This window comes from Boleophthalmus pectinirostris, unplaced genomic scaffold, assembly GCF_026225935.1.
Source record: "Boleophthalmus pectinirostris isolate CB_2022bp ecotype Guang Dong unplaced genomic scaffold, ASM2622593v1 HiC_scaffold_6, whole genome shotgun sequence".
NCBI classification, from domain to species: domain Eukaryota; kingdom Metazoa; phylum Chordata; class Actinopteri; order Gobiiformes; family Gobiidae; genus Boleophthalmus; species Boleophthalmus pectinirostris.
In genome coordinates, this window is record NW_026571447.1 from 28,160,931 (window position 1) to 28,181,043 (window position 20,113).

Consider the following 20,113-nt stretch of genomic DNA (forward strand, 5'->3'; position numbering starts at 1 on the left):
GCCACTCTGCCACCACCACTCCAGTCATACTGTATGTGTAGGAACTGATCCATGTGCTGCACGTCACTTCATCGTCAGACCCTCCTCACATGTGGCACTGGTCCACCTCATAGTGTGGTCTCATCAGTGTCTCTGTAGAGCTGCTCTTCCTGGGGCTCGGTGTGGGGCTCTGAGAAGGCTCTATGAGAGACTCTGTGGAGGCTGGGCTCTGTGCGCTGCATGTGTTCATGTATTTGTGGCTCTCACATGGATCACAATATGGTTGTGTGAGGCACATGTCAGGTCAGGGTGATGCTCCTCTTCTCTCACACACACACACAGAGCAGATATATGCAGCGATATTCTGTTTACATCAGAACCTGTCATGTTCCCATCTCAGATACAGTATATATAGATGCACAGGTATCACAGAAGTAGCCCGAGAGCCAGAGGACTGTGGATATCTAACACACGAGAAGTCTGTTTACCATCAGCATGGCCCTACAGGGACACTCATCATAACATGGATATATGGATTCCTGATTTGAAGAAAATGGTATATTAGTGGTCCCCTGGTATTATAGTATTAACTCAAATATGACATATTCCTCACAAAATCCTTCAAATCAGATCATCAAATCATTTGTCTGAAACTCATGAATAGACCCTTTCTTAAACAAATATAAAACAATTACAAGTAGACAACAGAGGAGTAACAACAGAATATCATGTGAAAACTGTAGGCAGCTTTGGTAATTGATAATCACTCACCTAAATGTACGTAGCATCAGAGCATGGTCAGTGTTGTAACTTCCCTAGTATAACTGTTATTTCAGTACCTGTTTATCTAGTTCGTCCTTAAGCAGCTCGGGGTCCCTGGGAGCACTATAGTAATGCTGTTACTGGTACCATGGTAACACTGTCTTCAGATCATTACCTTTAACCTGTAAATCTGCATCTATGATAGAGGTAAGTTTGTAAATATTTATTTCATTGGTTCTTTAATTGTTATGTAATGTTCTGATGCTAATTCACTTGATTCATTTACATATTTTGGATATACAGTCCTAAACTATCTCCAATAGTTATGAAACCTTTAACACTGTACTTTACATAACTTGCTCAAAATACCAAATACTAAATCCTTACCATTTAGATCTGATGTTGATCAGTAATTGCAAATGAATTATGGCACTTCACTTTTGCCTGGGTCTACTGGGTTTATTGTCAATTCAAGTGTTTTCATATGTCAATGGTAGGGAGTATTATAACCTTGAAAGACATAGGTTTGATAACAAAGACTGAGCTGGAGGTGTCCTTCATACAATAGTGCAATTTATGGACCAATCATATGAATATAAGATGAATAAATATTGTTACTTAAGCTTCATATGTCCTTAGTGACGTCCTTTTAGGTGATGTACAGATGACATGGGGGCAGACTGAGGAGATGTGGCAGTCATTATCACCCCCAGAAACACTTGCACCATACACAAATCAAACAGTGGGCTCAAGGTGGTTGCACAGAACAGCATTATGGGAAAGTAGAATCTTATATAATGATTTCACATGTTGAGTTGGGGGTTATAAATCCACCTCTGACATGTTGAACCTTCTCGATTAGTCCACAAATTTGAACTCCTTCTTCTAAGTCCTTCTCTTGAGGACTCTTGAGTTACATTATTCGTATATGAAAAAAATAACAAATGAGAAATGCTTTGTGGTGACAATATTTGAACATCTGAGTTTCTTGCAAAGCTCCTTCATATATAATCTTTTTAAAATACCAGATTTTGTGCATCGTTTCATGCTTTGCCTTACTGCTTACATTATAATTTGAGTAATTTCTTTGACCTCTGTTTTTGTTTTGAAATAACAGTATTACTTGACAATTTTCAGATACTCTACCCCCCCTTGTCTCTATATTATGGTCCTGTTGGCACTCAGCAGCCTCCCTCACAGCAGGGGGCGGACCATGGGGCATATGGTACATCATCACGCCATTTTTTGCCCCTAGATTTCCTCTTAATCTGCCTCTGCCTCATTAGCTCTCTTATCATTGCACTTTTAAAAGTTACAGTATAGAGATTTACAGCTACTGCTTCTGGCTGTATTACAACAAATGAGCTTTCAAACTTTTCATCAATAAGGACACTCCGAGTCTAAATGTGGGATGAATGAAACTGAAAATGTTACTGCCATTTTCCTTGGATGAACTGCAGGTCTTAAAGAGTTCATTAAAAACCTTATCCCATTTCACAGACAGACACCAAGTGCGAACTGGGCTTCTCTAAGTGTCGTTTTCAATTCAGTTTTACTACCAGGCACATGCTGAAAGTGGTTGTCAAGGCATTTCTGCAGTAACTGTTCTCCAGAGACCTTGGCAATCCAATAAATTATGTGTAGTAGAGTTCAGGCACACTATACACACAGATAGAGAGAGATTTTACATTTTACAGATAAATGTAAAGATTGATTTTGGAGTTTTGCTGTAGCATTGTGCTGTTTTTGATCAAAGTTTAGAAATAACTGACCACATCTTTCTTAAGCATTTCACTTGACTGACTGACACATATGAGTTACAGGATCATGAGGTCACATGATGTCTGGACAGGCCTAAGCTCCAGCAGCGAGGGCATCTGGAAAAGCACAAATGACCTCTCTCCCTCTCTTTATCGCATCTCATCCTTAACTCTCTCTCATTACTCTTTCTCGCTCTCTCCTCTCTGTCTCTCCCCCTCCATCTCTCTTTCTCTCTCTCTCTTTGTCTCTCCGTCTCCTTCAGTCAGATGTTCATCTTCTTATCTGGTGTAATTACAGCATTAGACTCGTGCTGCTGTGTTCAGACTTTCTGAGTCACAGTCTGATTGTAGTCGCCCTGTGTCAACTGTTCTACTTCTACTTTTCACTTCTTTTACTCATATCATATTTATCCAGGGTGGCCATATCACCTTAATAATGTGATTTTATTTAATCACTAAAGCTATAGGTTTGGGCCTGGAGTCTGCTGGTAACACTGCAGGCTCCACAGTGGCTCGAGTGCAAACTGGTCTTGCCCGAATGCGTCGTGTGACTGACTAGTGGTGGTGGAAGAGAATCTACCAGTGGTACCTACATTTCACATTGCTTTTCTACTGATTGTTCGTGACATACATTTTCAGTGTATACATTTGTGCCACCTATATTTCTAATAATCATTCATGAGATTCTGCAAAGCCGATTAAAGCATTAATCTTGGCTGCCACAATTATTGTACTCACACAGTCCCTCACAGCCTCAGGTGGAGACTTGACTGGTTTATTTCAGACTTTCCTCCATCTCACTCACTATAATTCCTGTCTGACCCCAGTCCCATAAAGACCAAAAATAAATCTTGAAAACTGAATTGTATTATCTGCATCTTCATTTCTAAATAATAAATAAATCCGTAAATCGCATTTATGCAACCTCCACATAATGGGATTATCTCATATGTCTCGTGATGTTGCCATGGTTTCATAACCCGTACTCTGACCTCTGACCTTTACATCAGGCACATGCCGCAAATAACCGTTACAATCACACAATACAGGGAACTGTAATCATTGTGTAACATTATTCAGATTACAGGCACAAATTTGAGTGGACGTACTGTACAGTTGGGCACAATATTTTTATGTAACTAAATTAATCATTTTGTCTGGCTCTCTTCCTTTTAATGTTATTAGTATTAGCAGGTTACAACTCAGTGTGAGTACAGGCTTAACCCTGATTATGAAAGAATGCATTTTGTGTAAGGTATTTCTGAGTAGTAAGAGCACCTGAATAGATAAATGCCATGTTATGTAACATTATAGGAAAAGCATTTTCATCTCTAAAGAGACAAGCAGGTGGCATACCCTCCACCAGAAATGTTACATAGTGTCCCTTTAAACACATTATTTAAACATTATAGGGAAGACTGATACTTTATGTTTAAACTACAGGGTTAGCAGCTTTTATAGATCATGATATGACCTAATATTTTGTTGTTAATTTTGTGTGAATAAGATGTGTTTCATATTGCAGCCCGGTGTGTGGTGTGCCTGGCATCAGCAGCACTATAGGGGGAAATGGGAAATACATGTTGTCATCTGAATTTGTGATTTAAGCTCGGACACTGCTCCCCTCCAGCCGTGCGCTCTGGATCACAAACAACACTTGTGCTGATGTGTTCTTTCTGCGCAGGGCCTGAGGGAGGTCTTCACAGGCAGCTCACACAATGTATACGCCGTAGAGTAACACTACAGAGAAAAATGGAAACGCTTTTCAACCATATCACATATTTGTCACATATTGTGTAGCATACGATGTCTGCAATTTCACCGTTTGATGGGAAAATGAAAAAATTTGAAAAGTTGTCTGATAGAGTGAACGCATATATTCAACTTTTGATAGTAGTGCAGCTATCCATGGGTTTCCAATTTATGACAAAGACCATTGCCAATTTGAAATAAAATATTATATCTTTTTAAAGTGAAAAAAAAAAAAATCCCCAAGTTGTTGCAAATAACAAGAAGTTGAAACCCATGAATTTGGAGGCTTTGTTTTGACTTTTTTATGATGTAAACTGCTACTTTATAACAGGTTATTTTTTTTTTATCAGATTATTAAAAATGAAAATGTATCTGTAATCCAACAAAACATATTATAATCAATCATGAGGAGTAGCCTATTTCAAGTTTAACAGCTATAAATACTCATGCTAGAACAAAAATACCACATAAGCTGCTGTTGAAGAGATTAACAAGGACTGAATAGCAGACAATAATAATAAAAGACATGAGTGGGAGGGATGAAACATGGAAAAGAAGGATTATACAAATGCTGCAAATGCTGAGCTGTAGTAAGTCAGTGGGACACGTAAAAGCTATGCCATAATAGTTATAATGCATCAGTCATATAATGTTTAATGGGAATGAAAGTTATATTACATTGCATTATTCAGTCATCAAGTTATGCCAGGAACCAAAAAGGGACATTGTGACCCAGATCACAATTTTGTTATCCACCTGTCACTCACTATGACTCAAAAACATACCAAAGTTGTGTTTTGTATCATTTGTGTTTAATGCAGAAATCTGGTATAATTTACCAGATTTACCAGTTCTTCTCTAAAACTGAAAACACTCTGGTCCACCTTGTGATGTCATGTGGTAATACAGGAAGTGCTCCACTGTGTTTTTAAACTCCATGCATCTTCACTAGAATCATTTGGATGATTTCAGCCCCAGAATTGCCAATCTCACCTGCACTAAAGGTAAAAGGCAGCTGACAACAATCCGTGTATCATTCATTCATTCGTTTTTTTTTTTCAAAATAAAACTAAAAATAAGAAAATGAGAAAACAACAATTTTCTTTATTATTTGACTTCAAAACCAAAATGAGAAAACAGATAACGATATTTTTATTTTTATTAATTTTTTTTTTTTTTTTTAGCTTTCAATTTTGTGTTTAAATGAATAATGGAAAAAACGGATAACAGCTATTTCTCGTTTCATCCACTTTGGATTCTTATGGACTGAACCAGGACTGAACCAGGACTGAACCAGGACTAAACCAGGACTAAACCAGGACTAAGGACCTTTCGCCTGCAGTCACCCGACAGTCTAGGCAGGTGCACCTCTGAGCCTGCCCTGACAATCTGTCCTGGTTCAGTTCTGTTTAGTCCTGGTTTAGTCCTAGTTCAGTCCTTGTTTAGTCCTCCTGGTTCCGTACTGGGATCAGTTCTGGGATCAGTCCTGGTTTATTCTCGATTCAGTCCTGTTCAGTCTGTAAGGGACAAAATTAAATGAAACATTATCAATTTTTTCCATGATTCATTTAAACATAAAATCGAAAGCTGAACAAACGAATCATTATCCGTTTTTTCATTTTGGTGTTGGAGACAAATAATGATGAAAATAGTTGTTTTTTTTTTTTCTTTTTTTTTTTTTTAAACAAATGAGTGAATGATACACGGATTGAAAATTACCACTACATGACATCACAAGGTGGAACAGAGCATTTTGAGCTTTGGAGTAGACAGACTAATAATTACGGATTACTCAAACACAGGTACGCAAACACAACCCCAGATACATCGCTTAAAACTCACAAGAGTCTTTTGTGTAATATAGGACCTTTAAGATTTTAATTATATTTATTTGAGAGGTGTTTCTAGGCATTGTTTTGCCCTCTATGCCAACCAAGACTACATTTCCCACAACCACCTGCTGTCATCAAAGTGAACATGCCCTGACATATCACTCCAGAGTTATAAAGCAGGACTTATTAGAGCGCACATCTCCTTTGAGTTCATTTGGCTGGATTTACTCAACACAGACAATCTCATTTTCCAAAATGGTAAGTAAAATTATTGCTTAATTTGTGGTTAACTCTATAAATATACAGAGGCATGATTCAGTGCATAACTTTGACATTGTTCTTCTAAGTTGCTGTAACCGGATAAGAGCGGTTCGTGTGAAATGGCATTTGGGATGATCCAGGCCTGATTGAGTCTGATGACATTCAGCTGCTTCATGGGATTTAAGCCTTTGTTAATTAGTAATTACAAACACATGGATGTGAGCTGGAGGAGCTAGCTCAGGGCTAATGCTAATGTCAACACACGCAGGTTTATGCGCTTATCTGCACCTGGAGACACATTCTCATAGAGCCTGATTACACTGTCCGATCAATAATGAATCACACACAGATACTACATCATTTACTGTACTATATGAGCTAACCTACAAAAATAACCTCCTGTGTTATTAGACCTGTGTCCACCACCTGCTCGACATCCTTGAAATGTTATTTACCTTTGCCTGGAATGTTCCATATTCACATCTCTGTCTTACATTCGTTAAATTGCAGGCATTTTTAGAAAGAAATACCTTGAACAAAAACACGTTCTTACTGTGATTCATTCTTACTATCTTGTGTCCACATCCTAGGCACGACAGAGTGAATTTCTTACTTTGCAAAGGAGTTGTTTTTTTTTCCAGTTACAATTAGATATCTATACATGCGTGATTTAAGGCAGTTAACAATTTCTTAAATAATAATATATGAGAGGAATAAAAATGTAAAGAGCTTCCGCCGTTAGAAAGACTTAAAATAAATAAATAAAATCATCATCCAATGTGGGAATGTGAAAAAATATTGAAATATCGATATATCATATTGTTAAATGTGATGATACTGTGTTGATATATTGGGCTGCTGTATCGGGTATGTTTTGGTGTATTTTACTATATAATTTTGTTACAGCTCTACAGTTTTGTGGCTTGTTCAGTGGAAGGAAACTCGTTTATGCAACACATTTGACATTTTCACTGTTTTGATGAGTAAAATGGCCATTTTTCAAATGAACTTTGCACAAGAAGTGGTTTAACAAAGACTTTTATTATCACAGCCATAATTTAGCCTTTATTTTTTACTGAACCATATCAAATAGTTTTGAAATATATCAAATCAAAAGTGCACTGTATCGAGATATGTATTGTATCGTGGCTTATGTATCGAGGTATGTATCGTATCGGCAACTTCTTAGTGATACCCAGCCCTAATCCAATGTGTGCAAAAAAAATCAAGATTTTATTTTTTGGACGTATCGCCCAGCCCTGAGGCATGTAGCATCTCCATGGAGACAAGCAGGTGATGGACCCTCCACTAGAACAGCTGGTAGTGGGTTTTATTTAGATTTTTGAGAGAGACACAATAAATAATGTATGATAGTTAATAATAGTTGCATTAAATTTACTGAAAGATATTGAAAGTTATTTGATCATTTACCACTTGAATATGACTTAGAAACTGTTTTACTGCTGTTGCTGCAATCGGCTCATGCACTGAACAGAATCAAGGACAAACAAGCTGATGACTTTATTGTTGACTGGAGTAAATTTACCATCACTTTAGGCTGAAGACAAAATGGATGTAATTGTAGGTTAATTATTATTATTATTATGTAACCAAATACCCAACAGAAACACATGTCTATGGAAAGTGACTCCCCAAATAATGACCTTTAACCTTCTGCAGACACCTGTGCTCCTCTGCTCAGCTGTTCAGACCAAATTGTACGTGTGCATTTAACAGGTGTCTGCTTCCTTTCCTGTCACGGTTTAACTGGTGTACGGCCACAGTAGTAAAAAGAAACAATAAAATAAAGTAATGTTAACACAGGAATAAGCACAGTAGTCTTAGAGGTTTTAGGCATGGGCGATGAATTGACGGCCAATTGACCAAAATATATACAATCCAATCCAACTTTATTTGTATAGCACAAAGTGCTTCACAATATACAATAGCAATATAAAACATTTTACTTTAAAAAAAAAAATCAGCAGAATTATGTTTCAACCATAAGGAAACTAATAGAATAAATAAATTAAATAATAATAATAATATCAATACATAAAAGCAGTACTAAAAAATAAAATAGATAAAAACAATAAATAAATATAAGAAGTATAAGTAGTAGTAGTTAGAGATGTAACAGTATCCAAATGTCTTGGTACGATATTATCATGATATGCATCTCATGGTACGATATTTATTGCGATATTTTGGAGAGGCTGATATAATTGTAGATAGGACACTTTTTTGCTTTCAAACTACCTTGACAAGATTTTTGTGTGACTTACTACTGTCATAATCCCAAGAATTCAAATAAAAAACATATAGCTTCATGTTTTCTGCACTGAAATGAATCATGGGATATGTAGTTCCCATTGTTTATTAGCTATTGCTATTATAAACAAATGCATTTAGGCTAAGGAACTTGTAATTCGATATATTGTGACGCCCCATGGTATTATTGTGAGACTTTTGACGATACAATAGCACGATATTTTGGTTATATACATCCCTAGTAGTATCATTTGCATACCAGTGCTGAACATTTTGCAATCCATTGTGTGCTTGTTGTTTTCTTTATTGAGGTTAAAATATTGCACAGAAAGTAAATAAACGAAATTATGTGAAATTATGTGCATTGTGCAATTTTCAAGGTTCTCAGCTGCTTGTCTCCATGGAGATGCAATTACATTTCAATTAAGCTTAGAAAAACAAGCAGATGGCAACACCCGGCCAAGATACAGGTCAGATCTATGGAGAGGGGACCCCGCCCACAGAAAGAATGGATGTTTTGAAGGTATTTTTGAGCAATAGAGACATCTGTTGTGTTACTGAATAAATGCAAACTAGATGTAGATGTGCTATAAGGTCTAAAGCAAAACAAATGCCATGGCCCCTTAATTAGAAACATTGCATAGTCCACTTTGAATTGAACAGAAACCATGCTCCAGGTTTTTCAGTCCAGACCAGCGGTATTGTTTGACTTTCCTGTTTGCTCTCCTCTCTTCCATGTCTCCCTCTCTCCCCCCTGGAGTTTTCATATCATGTTTTGGCTGTTTGGCTGTGTCCCTGTCCAAACCAGCGCTGTGTTAATGAGTTTGTTCTGCTCTGGCCTTGATCACAGGCTCTTTTCACACCGGCCCATTCACACACACACTGCTCTAATTGTTTCCCATTGGACACAAACAGGATCCATCACAAAACTAGCGCCTCGCTCAGACAGAGCACAAAACAAGCGCGCCTCACAGACACTGAATGAGCCTGTGGTATGAGGAAACACCACTGAAACTAAACACTGGAGTAGGAGAGGATGAGGAGGGCCTTTTGATCTTCAGGAATAATAATATGTATTACTTTTTGTGTAAATAAATCACTATGTACTTTTTTTTCTGGTGGAGGATCATCGGATTGCCTCCATTGCTGTGCCTGTAATGTTCCACAATATGACATTAAATTAATAAATTTTCAGATTTGTGTTGAGGATAGTCCACGGATGATTTTAATGTATTTTTGAAGCATCAAATATCCATGTAATTGCATAAATCAGGTTAATGCCATACTGAAAATTCCAGACAAAGCAATAACATCTCCAGGAAGTCAAGCATGTTGCGAACTCTAAACCGGAAAAATTATTTGGCAACACATCACATAATGTCATATTCTAAGGCCTTTTTAGACTTTTAAAACTGCGTAGTTATAAGACATTTTTATTCCTGCCAGATTGGATTTTTGAGCCTTCTAAACCTGATTGCAATTATAACGGTGTAGTCATAGGACAGCACACATGATGGCCTTAGGGTTTGGCCAGTCCTCTGCTTGTGCCTGACTAAACTTTAGGCTGTATTAAATAAAACTTCAGATGAATATTGATAAGATTGATTTTAAAGTTTTAAAGTCGCGTGGCAAATCCGGAATGCTATCTCTGTAGTTTTATTACAGATGTATATCAGTCTGGTCCCCACGCCCTTCGTTGACTCTCAGGTCCAGCCAAACATGATCATGCAGACAGATATGTTTTTCAGTGACGCATGTGAAACGAAGGAACTCATTGGTCACATACCTTTTAAAAAATCAAATCAGATGTTTTTTTCTATCCCCTGTGATATTTTGTGCTTTATTTATTCTGATACAGTTCACATGCATGTCCCTAATTGGGTCCGCCACGCCCATTTGGAAACAGGCAGATTCATGACCAGACTCACATCTTCGTAAAGTATTAAAGAAGTGTGTATTCTCGATCCCGGGGAAGTTTAAAAGGTAAATAGTTTGTGGAAAAACACAATTAAAATAGCCAAATGCACAACCCAAAGTAAAAACAAAATGTTGAGTTCGTTAAAACTCTGCTATAATTCATGTGATGGCCTTGGATTTCACAATTAATAAACACAGTTTTATAAAAAGACTTAGCTTCAGGCAAAAGTTAATCCTTCAACATTTTACTGTTTACTCAGCTCAGCGTGTCCCCAGAAACCAGACCAAATCCTCCCACTGCTCCACACTAGACCAACAAAACACTCACAGGCTACAATTAGCAGCAGCGTACAGGCATTATCATCTAGCTAGAGTCTATAATACTTTACCATGAGAACACAGCGCGGCACAAACAGTAGGCTGCCTCATGGTTTCGAGTTTCAGTGACTGTAATAACGCTGACCACATGGTTCGCTCACAATGATGCCGCAGGTGCAGAGGTAAACATGGCTAGAGTTACCACATGATGTCAACAGTGTAGTATCAGCGAACGCCTGGACCAGAAGTCATGATGTCATCTGGAGTGATAAGAAGAAGGCAATATGGGGGACGCGGGAAGAAATATGCTGGCTAATGCAAACGTCACTTTAGGATACGTGATACCTATTCTGAATTTGCAACTTCTGCATCATCCACAAAAAATCAATGTTGGATTAAATGCACTGTAGTCTAACTGTGGGGTTTATCTTCCATGTTGATGATTAACTACGTAGATGAACTGCAAATTTAACCAAGCAAGTAACTGAGTTTTGCATAGTAAGTGTTATAATTCCAACATTTGAAAGTGAAGTTTAGACTTTTTTAAATTATTATTTTTGGTATAAAATCAAAATCCATACTTGTCTTGAGTGCTCTTCATTTTAGTTTATTAAAGATGTTTTAATTGGTATGAAAAACCCTGATAAGCATACATTCTTACTTTGTTTTTTAATTGCCTCTTTGCAGACCTGACTTGTAACATGGCCTGGTGGTGGCACCTGCTTGTCTCCATGGAGATAGATAAATGTTATGCCACACTGTGGAATATACGCCAGGAAGGGGCAGTGATGGAAATTATAGCTTTGGCCAAAATCCTGCATATTTATAGGTAAGGCTGTGCAATTAATTGAATTTTGAAGTTTATTTTGGGATATATTTAATATAAGTATGTATATTTATTTTAATTTTTTAAATATATAGATTATAGAACAGCTGGATAGATGTTTACTTCGGATACATTTCTATTTTTCTCTGCCTTATTTCATGTTCAAAGTATATTTTATTCATTTTATGTTTTACACATTGCAAAACTGCTTTAAGGTACATATTTGTAGCCTATATTTATTTTCAATTTGAAAGTTTTGCATAAAATATCAATAACAAAGTGTTTTTTTGAGAGAGAAATGCTGACAAAATGCATCATGTAACTAAATAATAATTGTTTGAGTAATTGTGATTTCAATATTGAACAAAATAATCCTGATAATGATTTTTTCCATAATCGAGCAGCTCTATTTATAGGTATGTTCTGTTCTTAATATGCACAGAATTGAACAAATACAGAATCTTGGTTTGGACTCCTCCACTAGAGAAGTTTCATAATGCATCTTTAATAAGTTGAAGCAAAATTATAATCTACAAACACTACTACTACTTCTACTAATATCTTGTTCTCCTGTGCCTAGTTAACGTGTTGTTTTGGTTCGGCTTTCTCACATCCAACTTCAATGAGTGTTGTTTTTGCATTCAGTGGCCTCTAAGCTTTGCTGGATAGGAATGCCCTTGTACATAGACACAGGCCTATATTCCCAGCCGCCTCTGCAGCAGTCAATCAGAGCACACATGCATGCACCGGACACAATAGTGGTTTGATGAGCAGACAATAGGGCCGTGAGAGCAGCGCCGTGCCTGTCTCCGTGGCATCTGAATATATTCCAGATCCGCCGCACAGAAAATGCTTTGGTTTTTTTTTTTTTTTTTTTTTTTTGCACCTCACGTCACCAACTTAGGACAAAACAACACAGCGTCTTCCAAAGTCCTTCTTGTGAAACGAGGCTGAACTTTGCCCACACTTGAGAGATAAAAAGTTATGATAACAGATATACACTCTCTACCCCTGGTGTGGTATATGGAGCTTATCAGAGCTGGAACAAGCTGCACACGCCTCTCAAACACACTGACTTTGGGCACGTACACTGGCACCACTTCAGTCGTAATAACTCTAGCGACATGCTCCTGATCACATACAATGCTCACCAGTCAAGCATGGCAATGTAGCAACAGTGCGGTGAGAAAAGGAGAAAATTATTACCTCCCTGTCATGGCCCCAGGTTGTAGGAATAGACTAAGCCAGTGTTTCCTAGCCAGGGGTACAGTGAGTTTTAAAAGAAATGTGGAATTTTATGAATAGAAAATATTCTTTAAGGGTCCAATATGATACAAAATGGCTTCTTCTGAGCCTTAAGCCATGTTATAATGCCATTCCTTCATCAAAAACATACCTGGGGTTGTGTTCTGTTTGATTCACACATGTTTGAGTAATTCTTTATTATTAGTCTGTCTGCATCACCAAACCTCGAAATGCTCCCTTCCACCTTGTGATGTCATGAATTGGGAATATACAAGTAAACTGATTTCGAGTGACTAACAAATACAGATACAATAATATAATGTAAGTGTACTCAGATTGAAACGACATGTAGGCCTACTCAAGATGTTGTACTTTGTAGAGGGTGATATGGGGAAAAAATCCTAGATCAAGATGTGTACATTTTAGGCCCCATTCACACTGGTACGTATTCGAGTCATTTTCGTTGTGGATGCAGTGTTCTTCCACACTAATTCAATGGAAAACAGCTTCAGAGGCGGAACGATCTGGTGCCGCTGGTGTCACTGTGACTTGCGCCTTCCTGATTCACTGGGTTCGTGACGGCGTCAGTCATGTGACGCTCTCGCGGAAAACAGTTTAAACAAACCACAGACAAACAGGAACCAGCGTAGCTAGAACTAAGTGCACAGATCAGACTCACCATTAGCAGAACACCCCTCTGTTACAGAAAGAACACATATATTCCCCTGAGTTGTGTCGTTTTTAAGTCCGCCAGAAGCTGACCACATCAGAGCACAAGGAGCGAGCTGTTTTTTGAGCGCTTTGTTTATGCAGAGTAGCCATGTGGGTTTAAGTTTTGTTTTTGTAAAACGTACACAAATATGTGCAAAGCTATGTGGATAGGGAAGGCTTGCGGACACAGAAGTGATGTGTCTGGACGCAAATAGTTTTCGATATGGTAATGTAGTGATTCGTTTCACACTTTAGTGTAGCAGGTAACTATAATGTATTTTTGAGGGTATATTTCACTCTCTTAAGTTTGGCTGCAGCTAAATCACTCACAGGCAGAAGTATGGAAAAGTACTTTGTGTGTATGTGTCAGTCAACCAAAAAACCACTGATTCACAGGGTCACAACACAATTACTTTTCATTGTACTGCCTGCTCCTAAAGCAGTGCATGTCCTTCATTTTGTCCTTAAAGCTCCGCTGTGTAACCTTTTGGCCAAAAATAGTCTGAAATAAAATTTCTTGGCCTGAGGAGAGCCTCCAGCTGACCTGCTTGTCTCCATGGAAATTTTGTTCTTTTGCCTAAAACTTCACAGAATGGCAGTGTGTCTCTATGGAGAATGTTCCAACGTACTAACTTTTTATTTCCATGGAATGATGCTCATAATGGGCCATCCTAGAAAGTTACACAGTGTTACTTTGAAAGAAGGAAGGGCAAGAATATGACAAAACTTTCAGTCTTGCAGATATTGTGGAGTGTTCCAAATTAGAAAGAGTCCTCATTATTTAAAGTGGTCCAAATAAGGAACTGGGGCAGGTGATGCACTTTTTTAATGTTGTTTGTTTTGTTTCCAATCTTTTCATCAAAAAACACACACACTGCCAATGCACTAAGGCTGGGTATCATTAAGAAGTCGCAAATATGATACATACCTCAATACAGTGAGCATTCAATGTGATATATTTCAAACTAATCTGATACGATTCTATGAAAAATAATGGCTAAATCATGGCTGTGATACTAAGGCTACGTTCAGACTGCAGGGCTTAATGGTCAATTCATGTTTTTATTTTTTTTATCAAATCAGATTTTTTTGCAAGGATGTTCACATTTCCAATTAAATGTGACTTGTATGTGATCTCCAGTGTGAAATGCCCCAAAAGTTTCCTGCATGCACATTGGCGGATATGACAATGTCGTATAAAACAAGGTTTTTGGCCATGGCATTTTGTGGGGCAGTGGCTTCAGTGTCCGTAGAAAGGAACGTGTGGGTGATGAGTTGCAGCCAAGAGTGGTGGGATTGCTATGCACTTCACTACTTCACTCACACGGAGTTCATACACAATTTTCCTATGATGAGAAGAATGTCCGCGAATGTAGGATGACTTCAGGCTAAAGTCACATGTCAAAAGATGAAAGGTCACATTAGAAAAAATTGGATCTGTGTCATTCAGACTGTCATTAAACAATCAGAAACAGGTCCCATAGGGGCGAAAAAATCAGATTTGGGTCACTTCAGGCTGCAGCCTGAATGTAGCCTAAAAGTCTTTAAAAACACTTCTTGTGCAAAGTTAATATGAAACACACCTATTTTAATCATAAAAACTGTGAAAATGTCAAATGTGTCACATAAATTTGTTTCCTTCCACTAAACAAACAACAAAGCTGTAGCGCTGTAACAAAATAATTTAGTAAAATATACCCAAAAAATACTCCTGGTGATATATCGATACAGCAGCCCACGATATCAATACTGTCAAGGATACAATATATCGATATTTTAATTTTGCACAGCCCTACAATGCACCATAATATGTATTTGTTTAGAACAAAAACAGCCTGTACAGCAAAGTCCAGAGAGTTCAGTTCTTTGAGGTTTGAGGTCAAGTCCTTCTCTGTTTCATGTGATCGATTAAAGGTCCACAAGCCTTCATGAACTCGTCTCGCTGATGTGACAAATTGTTTAAACATTTATGGAAACAGAGAGGTGTGGTGGCCTTCCATTCCCTCAGAAAAGCCCTCTTTGCGAGAATCATGCCAAACATTTTGCTGAATTGCCTGGGAGTGTGTCAGGGTTTGATCCAACCAGCCAAGCACCACAGCCAAAACATCAAGCAGTATCATTTTCATGTATATGGTACTGTATAAATGAAATATCCATATAAATAAATGACCAAGACCATGAAACATTATTTGCTTTACACCTGTCACACAATGGTGAAATAGAAGAGACGTCTGCTCAGTTTAGTTTTAGAATAACGCAAACTATGGATAACTTTAAACAGTATAAGCTGGGGCCTAGTGTTTATTGAACATAATTTGATCCCACCTAAATCTTTCTCCTATAAATCAACAGAAATCTCTACACCTATGTCATTAGCCCAGACTTCTTTGGTATGTACAGATGGGGTTGGTTTGTAGAAAAGGCTAACAAACTGTGAAATCAAATGCCTAGATTTTTATGGTTTTCTCAAAAACTCGTAGAAGTGATTTTGGACAGGTAACCTATCAAATTCAGTAAGAGCTTGTCTGACAAAATGCCTAATCTGCAGGCACCTGAAAAATGACTGGATGGAGATTGAATTTGGCTTGTAACTGAGCAAATTATGCAAACTCATTATAAAGTCATTAGAATCATACATTGCCAGTTTAAATGCTGGATTTTGGCATATAGGAAAACAAATTGATAGGTTTATGAAACAGGCGATGTACTTTACAAACTGTGAAAAAGTGATGAGTCTTAAATGCTTCTTATGAGTGAATATTGTATTAAGAAACAACAGGTCATGGCAAGGTCACTTTTGCCGCAATTTGGGAAATATTTCTGAGGGCCTGTTTACATGAGAACACTTGCGGGTAAAAACAACAAAATATTTTATCAGAAGTGGTTTCATTTTAGACGGTTATGGCGTTTTGATGCTTAAAAATGCAAAAATCTGAAACCACCCTCCAGAGTGGAAAAGTTGAATACGCTTCGCCGTAGTGTTTCCGTCTACACTGCCCAAGACGCAAAAACTCTGGTCTGATCTGTTCACGTCACGTACACGTTTACGTCACATACGTCACCACCTAGCGTCACTGCCTAGCTGCCTGGCATGCATACCAGAGTCCTGCACGGGTCTGTTTTTGGAGACCTGCACCGGGTGCAAGTACAGCACTGCACCCGTCCGTTAACCTAGGAAATTATCAAAGTTAAACCTGCACCCACCCGGACCCATTAACGTTCCACCTGTTACCCGCCCGTGCCTGTGATAAATCACACATATTAAAAGCATTCTAACTGAAGCATCTATCAGAATACAAATTGAAAAGTTAAGACTTCAAGAATTATAATCACGAAACAAAATGGTTATGCTTTATTCAGTAAGAATACAAATTCACAGACGCATTATTTATTGAGCTGAAGAAACACTGATCGAGATGCCGGACTTTTGCGCCACACAAGCCACAGACTGAACCAGGACTAAACCAGGAGTAACCCAGGACTAACCCAGGACAAACCTAGGACTGATTCCAGGACTGAACCAGGAGGATGAAACCAGGACTGAACTAGGACTAAAACAGAACTAGACCAGAACTGAAAGAGGACTCAGTGTCAGAATGGGCTCAGAGGTGCGCCCATGTAGACCATCGGGTGACCGCAGGTGTACCCACTGGTATCCAACCCAGTTCAAGACTCTGATGCATACCCAATCGAATACCACACACTTTTGCACCATTGTAGACTTCCTCCTGAAAACGCTTGTCTAAACGCGAAATAAAATGTAAAGAAGCGACGCCACTTTTGCGTCTTCTGTTCAGACCGACATCATTTAAATGTAGCCTAAAAGACAAATTTATTTTTCACTATTGTGTCAAAACACACCATACAGTATGATTTAGTTATGCAACTATTTAACCGTGCAAATTTCCTAGCTCTGAATATCCAATAAACCCATTCATCTGTATCTGTGGTTTCCAAGGCAACTGACCAACTGGACACTAGCTTCTTAATTACAGTCCTCTTCCAGACTCTTGCCATGTCTCTGCTTGTTAGTTCCTGTCTATGAACCTCTCCCCTGTCTCTTTCTCTCTCTGTGTCTCTCTCTTTTCCTCACACCCTCGCTCTGTCTGTATCTATGTCTCTCTGTCTCTCCCCTCTCTCTCCCTCCCTCGCTCCTCTCTTCATCAGCTCTTCAGACAGGTCTGAAACAAGAAAAATGTGTTGTTTTGATGGACATGCCAGACTGTCTGCACTGTTCACTCAATTACTTTATCAAGTCTCACCAGTGCCAAGCCAAACTTGTGATTTGAAAGACTGTAGCCGTGTGGACCCTGCTTTAAGGACAGTGAGTTGTGAACTGCCCTAAATACAGTGGACTTTTCTCCTTCGGGCTTAGCTGACTTTATTTCAGCTGGAGCATTGTGCGCTGATGGCTCTGATCCAACAGGCTGCTCTAAGCTTATGTAGGTGTCTGTGATGTTAAATTAAGAAGGGTTTAGCCTCCTGTTAGCTGTCTGTGGGCCTTGATATGGGTCAGGTCACTACTACTGTAGGACATCTGCCGTGGAACTAAGATCTGAGCTTGTTGATCCAAATGTCGGAGCAGAAGTTGAAATGGGTCCAAGTCAAACAGCTTTAGCTCTGAGCAAACCGCACCCAGACACTTAGAGACAAGTCCGCCCAGGCCCAGGAGAGAGGGAGTGTGTGCAGCACGTGGACACTGCAGGACAAGCTGATCATATCACCATTACACAAACATTACACAAACATCCATCTAACAAATGGATTTAAGCTGTCACAGACTTAACCCTTACTTTGTGCAAGGAGCAACTTTCACCTATTTACAAGCTACAACATGAAACATAAAGGTTGTGTCCTGAAGTTTCTAAAGATGCACTGTACCACTAATTTCGGTCTGTGGAGATGTTATTATTTCTTTTCCAGGAATGTTCCACAGTATGACATTGAACTTTTCTATCACCATGAAGTCAAGCAGATGATGCAAACAAAACACATTACAGGTCAGATCTGTAGAGAGGCGTCCCTGCTCACAAAGAAGTTTTTTTTTTTTGTATCATAAACACCTATAAATTAACACATACACAACAGAAAAAATGACTAAGGATGGGAATTAGCTTTGGCTACAATCCTGCACATTTACAAGTACATGTTTGCCTTTTGCATTATCTTGTCTTTCATTATCCATTGTCCCTTTAATAAATAAATACACATTTCATGCCATAATATGGAACATTCCTTGTAAAGCTATAACATCATGGAGACAAGTGGAGGCAAGTGGCAGACCCTCCTCCTTCTCTTCCAAGTTACAGAGTGAAGCTTTAATTTAAATCCCTGTCTTTGTAAATGATGAATGTCACTAACGAATGATTTACTGTTGCAGTGTATAAAGTAGTTATTAGTTAGAAAGAGTATTAAGAAAGGATTTTATGACAAAAACACAAAATTGCTGTTTACGTTATTTCAAAAGAGCTGTAATTATAATGATCAGTTCTGACAGCTTTCAAATATTTAATCAAAGGTTCCACCATATTAATTTAAAATGCATTCTAATGGGCAGAGTTTGCCATGAAAAAGCTCTCATGTATAAAATAAAAAATATGTTTTTTGGCAGAAAAAATATGAGGACCTGTTATGGAAGCCTATATCTCGCTATTTTTGATTTCTGTTTTAATGTTGTTTCATCAAAAGCATACCTGAAGTTGTGTTTGTTTCATTCACATCCAACCCTGCATTTTTAGGAGTTCTTCTCTCAGACAGAAAACACCGTTCCACCTTGTGATGTCTTGTCATGATGTCCACACACACCTTCACTAGATCATTTCAGCCCTGGAATTGCCGATCTCTACAGAAGTAAAGGTCAAATGTGGCTGTTAACTTGAAGACTATCACTATAGAGCATTTTGGCCTTTGGAGGTGTAGACTAATAAACCAGGATTACTTAATATGTGTGAATGAAACAAAACACAACTCTGGGTTTTTGATGAGGTAACAACATGACTAAAAGCTCACAAGAATCCATTGTGTGTAATTCAGGACCTGCTAAGTGCTGTACCGGATTACAAGTGTTTTATCCTAAGTGTATAAGATCATTTTGTGATGACTTCAGTGTGTCTGGGTTACTGGTCTTTTTCCCGTACATCTGCGTAGTGACACCGGGCTGTTTCTGTTGCCCTCCAAAATAAATGTGGCTTTATCAGGACTCAGATCAGGTTACTCCCGGGCTCCCCCCCCCCCCCCCCTCTCTCTCTCTAGCTCTCTTTCTCTCTCTCTCTCTATCTATCTTCACTCCTCCCGCTGTCTTCTTCTCTGTCTTCTACTTCCTCATATCTCTGAAAATGTTTCCTCTCAGGGGGTGGGCGATATTGACGTAAGCCTAATGAAAGTCTTGATACGCTTTGGATTTGGAAACATGACAATACAGTTTTTACAATCAAAAGTGTTTGCTTTTTGTCTAAAAACTGAAATGAGCAAATATCACT

The 20,113-nt window shown here is 38.3% G+C and overlaps 1 protein-coding gene across 8 annotated transcripts in view; it reads left to right on the forward strand.

Annotated features, from left to right (window-relative positions):
* Positions 1 to 6,213: 6,213 nt before the first annotated feature.
* The window catches only part of efna1b (ephrin-A1b), a 52,633-nt gene continuing 38,733 nt past the window's right edge, over positions 6,214 to 20,113 (forward strand). For 6 of the 8 annotated variants that reach the window (XM_055163557.1, XM_055163558.1, XM_055163560.1 and 3 more), the window contains exons 1-2: positions 6,214 to 6,343; positions 11,540 to 11,681. The gene's annotated coding sequence lies outside the window, so the exon portion shown is untranslated. The remainder of the gene's footprint in view (positions 6,344 to 11,539; positions 11,682 to 20,113) is intronic. The other 2 variants (XM_055163562.1, XM_055163559.1) reach the window with 2 other exon arrangements.